The sequence below is a fragment of the Prunus mume genome, linkage group LG3 (assembly GCF_029339155.1).
Source record: "Prunus mume cultivar Tortuosa linkage group LG3, ASM2933915v1, whole genome shotgun sequence".
Lineage (NCBI taxonomy): Eukaryota > Viridiplantae > Streptophyta > Magnoliopsida > Rosales > Rosaceae > Prunus > Prunus mume.
Window position 1 is genome coordinate 24,411,050 of NC_142700.1, and position 7,913 is coordinate 24,418,962.

Here is a 7,913-nt window from a genome sequence, read left to right on the forward strand (position 1 = left end):
ATCATTTCAACACTTATTCACACAAAAACTGCAAATAAAAACAGAAACAGCAACAAAAATACAATGTAGATATCAGTTATGTTAAAAACAAAAACAAAAACAAAAACAAAAACAGCTACAAAAACAATTGTAATTAAATGAAAAGTGCAATGCATATTCTAGTTTCCAAAAGTCCAATTTTGAGTTCCCTTGCTCTTGGGTAGTTCTACTCTTCTCTTGCCCACCCGATTCCTCATATGGATAGTCTCTATTCTTCAAATTGGTGAGGTTGAAGGCTAAGGAAAGAACAACAATCAAATTGTAATTAAATGAAAACTGCAATGCAGTTTCCAATTTCCAAAAGGCCAATTTTGAGTTCCCTTGCTCTTGAGTAGTTCTACTCTTCTCTTACCCACCCAATTCTTCATCTGGGTAGCCTCTACTCTTCAAATTGGTGAGGTCGAAGGCCAAGGAAAGAACAAAAATCAAATTGTAATTAAATGAAAACTGCAATGTAGTTTCTAGTTTCTAAAAGTCCAATTTTGAGTTCCCTTGCTCTTGGGTAATTCTACTCTTTTCTTGCCCACCCCATTCCTCATCTGGGTAGCCTCTACTCTTCAAATTAGTGAGGTTGAAGGCCAAGGAAAGAGCAAAAATCCAATTGTAATTAAATGAAAACTGCAATGCAGTTTCCAAAAGTCCAATTTGAGTTCCCTTGCTCTTGGGTAGTTCTACTCTTCTCTTGCCCACTCAATTCCTCATCTAAGTAGCCTCTACTCTTCAAATGGGTGAGGTTGAAGGCCAAGGAAAAAGCAAAAATCCAATTGTCATTAAATAAAAAGTACAATGCAGTTTCCAAAACTGCAATGTAGTTTGTGCAAAACTACAATGCAAAACCTGTACAATGTAGTTTTGCAATACCATTTCCAAATATTATAGACAAATACAATCAATCATACTCAAATCGAATATAAATCCACCCAAACTCCAAATCTAAGTTCCTTTCTTCTGAATAAAAACCTTCAAAATCTACTACAACCCCAAATTTTCCACATACCCGCACACTACAAACTAATTAAATTACTATAATTTCTGAACAAGCATAGACATAACAGAATGCTAAATGACACCATGGAAAACAGGCATAGTGATAGCCATTGAATGAGGTTGGTTGATCCACTCAAACCTATAATATATGCCACACAATGAAGATCGAAGGTCTAATAGAAAGCATGAGCCTAGTAAAGAAATCACATGGCACTGAAATTCCTTACATCAATTAATACTAATTGTCTTGCATGGCATTTGCAATACAAGTACAATAGAGATTAGAAAACTCTAATGCTTATTCTAGTAATATGCATGAAAGTCATGACAAAAGAGGTTGACATCAATCAGTTGTAAAAACCTTTGTGCACCCCACATAAAGAATCTTGCAACCATGAAAGGCATAATATTCCAAGCACATTGAGGTTTTCATTTACTTGAATCACACTCATAAATGACTACCAGTAAGTGGGAAGGTGGGGTAAAGCATCAATTGAAAAAGAAAGGACATGCATGAGGCTAAACATCCTACTTCTTCACTGGGTACCACAAACACTTGTAATAACTACAATCAGCCATTTATATCTTCACAATATATGTACATATAGATAACTTCAAACAGGACACCACATGATATGACTTGTGAGAGGCTGTTCAAACAGCAAAATATAGCCTGTTCGAATGGCCTATCACATCCCAAAAAACAAGATCCTGCTGATGAAGAAAGAGTCATGTGTGTGTGTAACAAACAGGCACACAAGAATGCAGACATATATGCATTTATATATGTGTGTGAAATATAGACTAAAACATGCACTAACTAGAAATTTTAAAGCAAACTCAAATATATATCAAGTAGAACTAGAAAACCAGAGCGAATGGAAATAATGGGAAATACTGGGAAAATTTGCTAGTGCTATAGGAAATTACAATGCTCATCTTGTCGCATATCCTGATATTAATTGGCCCCAAATTGCTGAAGAGTTTGTAACATCTCTTGGGTTGAGTTTTAATCCCTATGTTACACAGATTGAACCTCATGACTACATAGTAGAACTCTTTCATGTATTTAGCCAATTTCCATCAATTTAGGATTTTGATGTAAGCTAAATGGGACAAATTCAATACATCATACACAAATACCAACAACAAGTGAATGCAAATGCAGGCCTTTGAAGTAAAACCCAAACTCAAACTAACTCAATATACACAGAACTTATCTAATTTACATCCAAAACGTAATTGAAATCTCGAAAAAACAAAGACACAAACTCACCTCGACCACCTCGTCCATAGAAACTGCACAAGCCTGCAATTTCTCATTCAAACCCCTAATTTTACAACCAGTCTCTTTCCTAATCTTCTCCACCACCTCACCGCCCTTCCCTATCAGCGACCCGACCATATGCCTCAGCCAGAAACCGGCACGAAACCACCCCACCTCAATCTCCTCTTCCCTACCACCATTAACATTTTTGAGGCATGGAGTTCTCAGCCAAATCTTGGAACATATTGCGCTCGAAGCGACGACTACCACTACCCGATCCGGGGACTTGACTTGGGCTTCTTCGATTTGGATCTTGGCCCCGATGGCCTACTATAGCTGCTTGATCACTCTACTTGACTTTCTGATGATGTCACTGCTGTTGTTTTGGTTGACAAGAGCTCTCAAAATGCCTCAGTCTCTCGATCGATCGATAAAAATAATTAAAAAAACGAACCCAACGAATTTGGGTCACCCTTTTAAAAAAAAAAAAAGGGTATAATTGTCGTTTTAGTGTTTAATGTAAGGTGGGCCAACGAATTTGGACCTTCTCTTTTGCCAAATCCAAAACAAAATTCAATTGCTATGTATTAAAACCAAAACAGAAATACTGTTTGTCTCAAATACTAATTAATAAAGATGGTTATGTTTAATACCTAATTTTTCTATATAAAAAAAGGATGGGTTTCAATGTTTGAGCTCCAATGGTCATGAACAAGACTTTTTTATAATTGTTTTTAAACAACACTTGAAAAGATTTGAAAAGTTGACCACATTTATTATTATTATTATTATTATTTAAAGGAAGTGGGTAGATTTGACCTCCAAACGCATTGCCAACAATTTTTTATACTTTTTTCTTAAACACTATGAATTGAAAACATTCAAAAGGCTTTTAAAAATCTATATATATCAATGTTGGCTGTTGAAAAGCACATGGATGGCCCCACTACAAATTTGGCATAGGCCAAAGCTCGGCTACATTTGGCCAGGTTAGATGGCTAAATGGCCAAATGTGACCCTCCAAATTTGACCAAAATTTTGTTTAGCTCATAGCTGGAGATGGGTTTTGCATTATTTTATAGCTATATTTGGGATATAGCCCATGGCTAGAGATGGCCTAAAGGGCCAAATTTGGCAAAAAAAAATTTTACCCCATGGCTATAGATGGGTTTTGTAACAACCTGATCCTTAATTAATTCTTAATTATTATGTTATTCAAGGAAAGGACTAGAATACCCTCGGAATATTTTATTAGCTTTTAAGTTGATTTTTTTGATCGGGAAGGAATTTTGGAATTTTGATTTCACTGTTGAGTAGAACGCGACGAAACAAGTCCGTAGACACGTAGTGAGCTCGAATCAGAGTTTTAACGAAGGAATTACGATCAAAATACCTTGAGGGGCAAAATCGTAATTTAGAGAATCGGATTTTTTAAAATCCGATTCTCCCTTCTCTTTATCGGGCTCTCTCCCTGCGAACCCGATACCCCCTGGTCCGATAAACTAGTCACCACCACCGACCACCGCAGGCCACAACTCCGCCACCACCTCATACGGCCAGGCCCTGCCTTCATGTCGCAGCTCCTTCCCACCAAGAACCGCCGCCAACTCTCGCCGAAATGGCTCGAAACTTGGCGATTTTGACAGAAAACCTCCAACGTTCGATTTTACTCCTTCGGCCACCATTTCCGGCAACCAAGGTATGAAATCTCAGCTATTTTTCATGCTCTAGCTGATGGTTGGGTAGGATTTGAGAAATTTCTAGCCTAGGTGAGTTGATTTTGGATCCAAAGTTTAGCCGGTTTTGAGATCGCAATTCCGGCCACTTGCGGCCAGTTTTTGGGGTACGTCTAAGAACAAAAGTTTCTCCAACTCATGTCATGAACCTAGGGGAGGAAGCTGGGCTTACGATTTCGAGTTTTCCGGTCATTGGAATTGATCAAGCTACCCACGCTGCCAGTGCGTGTGGCGGTGCGTGGGCAACATGGTGGGGACCACATTATTAAGTCCTAAAATAATCCCTTGGTCCTCACGAGCGCGTAGGTACTCATGGATTTCAATTGGACAACGTTTGAATCCCAAACGAATCTCGCCTAGTGTGTAATTTTCGGGTTCGATACGTTTGAACCGTTGGATCGTAGTCATTTTCAGATATGTTGATCTAGATAATGGCAGGATCGTACAGGATTCAACGGATCGTAAAACAGAGTCTCGGTTACTCCAGAAACGCCAACCCTAGGGCTAGGTTTACAATAACCGTCCGATCGTGCGATTGTGGTTAATCCGACCGTCCAATCGAGACCAAACTCTTGGGACATGTGTCCTAGGAATATTGGAACCTTTAGGGACTCCCAGATTTGTGATAGGAGGATGTGGGCCCCGTGGGCACAGTTGACCAAGTTAAGGCCATTAGATCCCTCAGTTGACTGTGAGTCATCCGATGCAGTTACATCCTTGAGAAGTGATAAAATGACCATGTAAACAAGTCTTGACCAAAACTGAGTTATCTAAGTCATGTTACGGGTTGAATAGATAGTTATTTATAGGTTGCGGCCCAGATAGAAGGGATATCTCCGAGGCTGCGAGGAATACGGCTAAGGATTGCAGCCCGGATAGAACGGTATCTCCGAGGCTTGTGAGGAATGCGGCTGGGGCCTGCGAGGGTTGAAGCTTGGATGGAAGTGTTACCTCCAAGGCCTGCGAGGATTGCGACTCGGCCTGCGAAGATGAAGTTGACAATATTAGTGAAAGTAATGGATCAGGAATGGGGGTATGCCTAAGTAGATATAATTACAGTTCTGAGATATTCTTAAACTAAACTAAAGGGAGTTCAGGGTATGGCATATTTATATTCAGATATATGACTGATATGAGTATAGGAAAGAACTACGTGTGGCTTGATCCCTCAGTAAGGGTACGTAGGCAGCCTTATGTTACAAGGTGCAACCACGAGTTGGAGTCTTTGAGATTGCTAATGGACTATGGATATTCTGAAAGTTGAGATGAACTTATTTTGCATAATGTTTTACTTGATTTGTGGAGGCCTGAGGCCAAAATTATATAATGCTTGATATTTGGATATAATTCGATACATTCTAGCGGTTAGGTTATATATATACATGCTTGTTTTACAAGTGGAAACTTTTAGGAAATGTCCAATTTACGGGGGACACTCTGCCGAATTTTCAGTAGAAGTCGCACTTTAATTTCTTGGAATTTTGGTTAGAATGGCATTTTGGTAAATAAAGTTTCACCAAATAAAGTTTCAATCATTCATTCATTAAAATATATTACTTCAATATGCATTTTTGTTAGCTGATATCATGTTATAGGAACTTCTAGGATATAATATAGTGGTATGTGTAACACAAGGTTCATATGTTATGTAGCGTATAGTTTAGATAAATAAATACGTTGAAGGAAACATTTTGCATCTTATATCTTTTTCTTGGAAATGAATTTAGCCGCAACATATAACACATAAACATTCATAATGGTAGATTGATTATGCTTATTTTAGTTGAGCTAAGCTTTTTTTCATTTTAACCCAAACATCTTATGATAAGACCCGACTCAAATTCCACTTTGAATCCAAGCGAACCCTATGCTGTCGACACTTGAGGGTCTTTGGGCACAAATGACCAATTGCCCTTTTGCCCGTTTGCATTTACTCCTCGTGATGGAAGGGCAAAGTTCCCACGCCTTGAGAACCATAAACCGGTCAACAAGTCAGCTTTCTTTGGTGTGCGAGCGTGCTTGCTAGCAATAAAAATTCTAGCAGACTTAGTTTGGAATGGATAACTACTTCAATTCTTGATTTACAAACAAGCGATTGTGAATTTGGGTGAGGAATATCTCCCAAGTAAGTTCTTTTCTTGCCTCAGTGGTGAGGACTTTAACAATTTATCTCGATATACGAGGTCGCTCGAGTAATGGTTGATGGAATTTAAGCTGTTTTCAGAGAATCGCCTTTACAAAACTATAACAATAAATACTCATGCTAGAGATAAAGATACGATTGGAACTCCATTTCTGCTGGATGGGAGGCTACCAGGTTGGAATTGGAAATGTCCGCTGGAGGAACTGCCGCCGATCGAATTTGGAGATGCTTGGGCTGGTGGAATGTTGACAACTCGATTGCTAAGCTTCAACTATAAATCGATACCAAAGGTTAATTCTGGCAGAGCTTCAATGTACTTTAAGCTTTTGTGAAGCTTAGTGGTAGCGAAGCTCGGCTTCTTGATCTGTAAGGCGTATTCTTGAGGACTTCAGTGGGCTAGAGACTTGCACTGTGAAATTTGTTGAGGTTTTCATGTTTGGGAAAAGCTCAAGCTCTACCTGTCTTGGTTTTTTGCTAAACCAAATTTGTAACGAGAGAAGTCTCGTTTTGAATGACTTATTTTCTAAGTCTGAACCTTGGGAATTCTAATCTAAAGCTGGTTTTCACTTGGAATTCAAGTGAGCTTCTGGTTGATTTTAAGTTGTTTGTTTTTGATTGATTTTTTGGTTGTGTTTTTTGAGTGTCCTCTACCCTGTTCACTCCTTCTTGTATTTATAGAAAAACTGTTTCTTCTCTGGAGTAGGGTGATTGTGTGTTTTTTTATTGGGCGGCAAAGATATTTTCCCCTTTTCCTCTTCTTCTTGATTTTGGCAGATAGGCTCTCGGATAGGCGATCACTTCTGTTTTCATGCCCCTTGTGATATTTTACGTGATGGTTAGTTTGATTCCTTTCTGGACAGCTCCGCTTCTCGCTTATCCCTCTCGAGATTGTAACACTTATCTCCTTGGGAGAATTACCTTCTCCTTCAATCACTTCTTCTATGGCAGTTGCCATTCTTGACTTCCGCCATTCTTGACTTCCGCCATTCTTGACTTTTTATCCCGAAGTTGCCATTCTTGACTTTTTATCCTAGAAGTTGCCACGTGGGATTGTTCCTTCTTCTGGACTCCCTCTTCCTATTATGTTGGGCTGTGAGGCCCAAATCGAGCCTGTTTGCTCACGATGAGCCTTGGTTTTGGACTATTACAGCTTTTGGGCTTCTATCTTTTATTTGAAATTTGGTGTGTCAATTTGTGGCCCAAACAATGCTCCCTAAGTCTGAATCGTTTTGAGCAGTTTCAAACTTAAATGACACACCATTAAATTGGTGATAAATTCTCCTGTTAACGAAATGTAGAAGTACAATAAAGGGACAAACTCAAAGGTAAGTAGAAACAAAGGACAAACTTAAAGACAGTAGAAACAAAGGACAAACTTAAAGACAAATCTAAAACAAGGGTAATTTTGAAAGGAACCAAAAGATTTCTAGTGTAATCTTGTGTCTATCCCAGGGTCTGTTTTATACAGCCTGCGAATCCCACATGGTTGGATAAAACTTTTTTAACCATTTGCCATTGATTGGGGGTATGAACTTCTCCATCCCTATCCTGCAACCTGTATGCCCCCATTCCGAGGATCTGATTGATTATGAAGGGCCTTCCCATGTAGGCGACCATTTTCCATAACCCGACCACATGGGTTACGAGGGGCAGCGCCTTCAGACCATCTCCCTTCTTCAAAACTCTTGTCCCTGACTCTCTTGTTGTAGGCCCTTGATCGGCTGTTTTCCTGCCGAGTTTG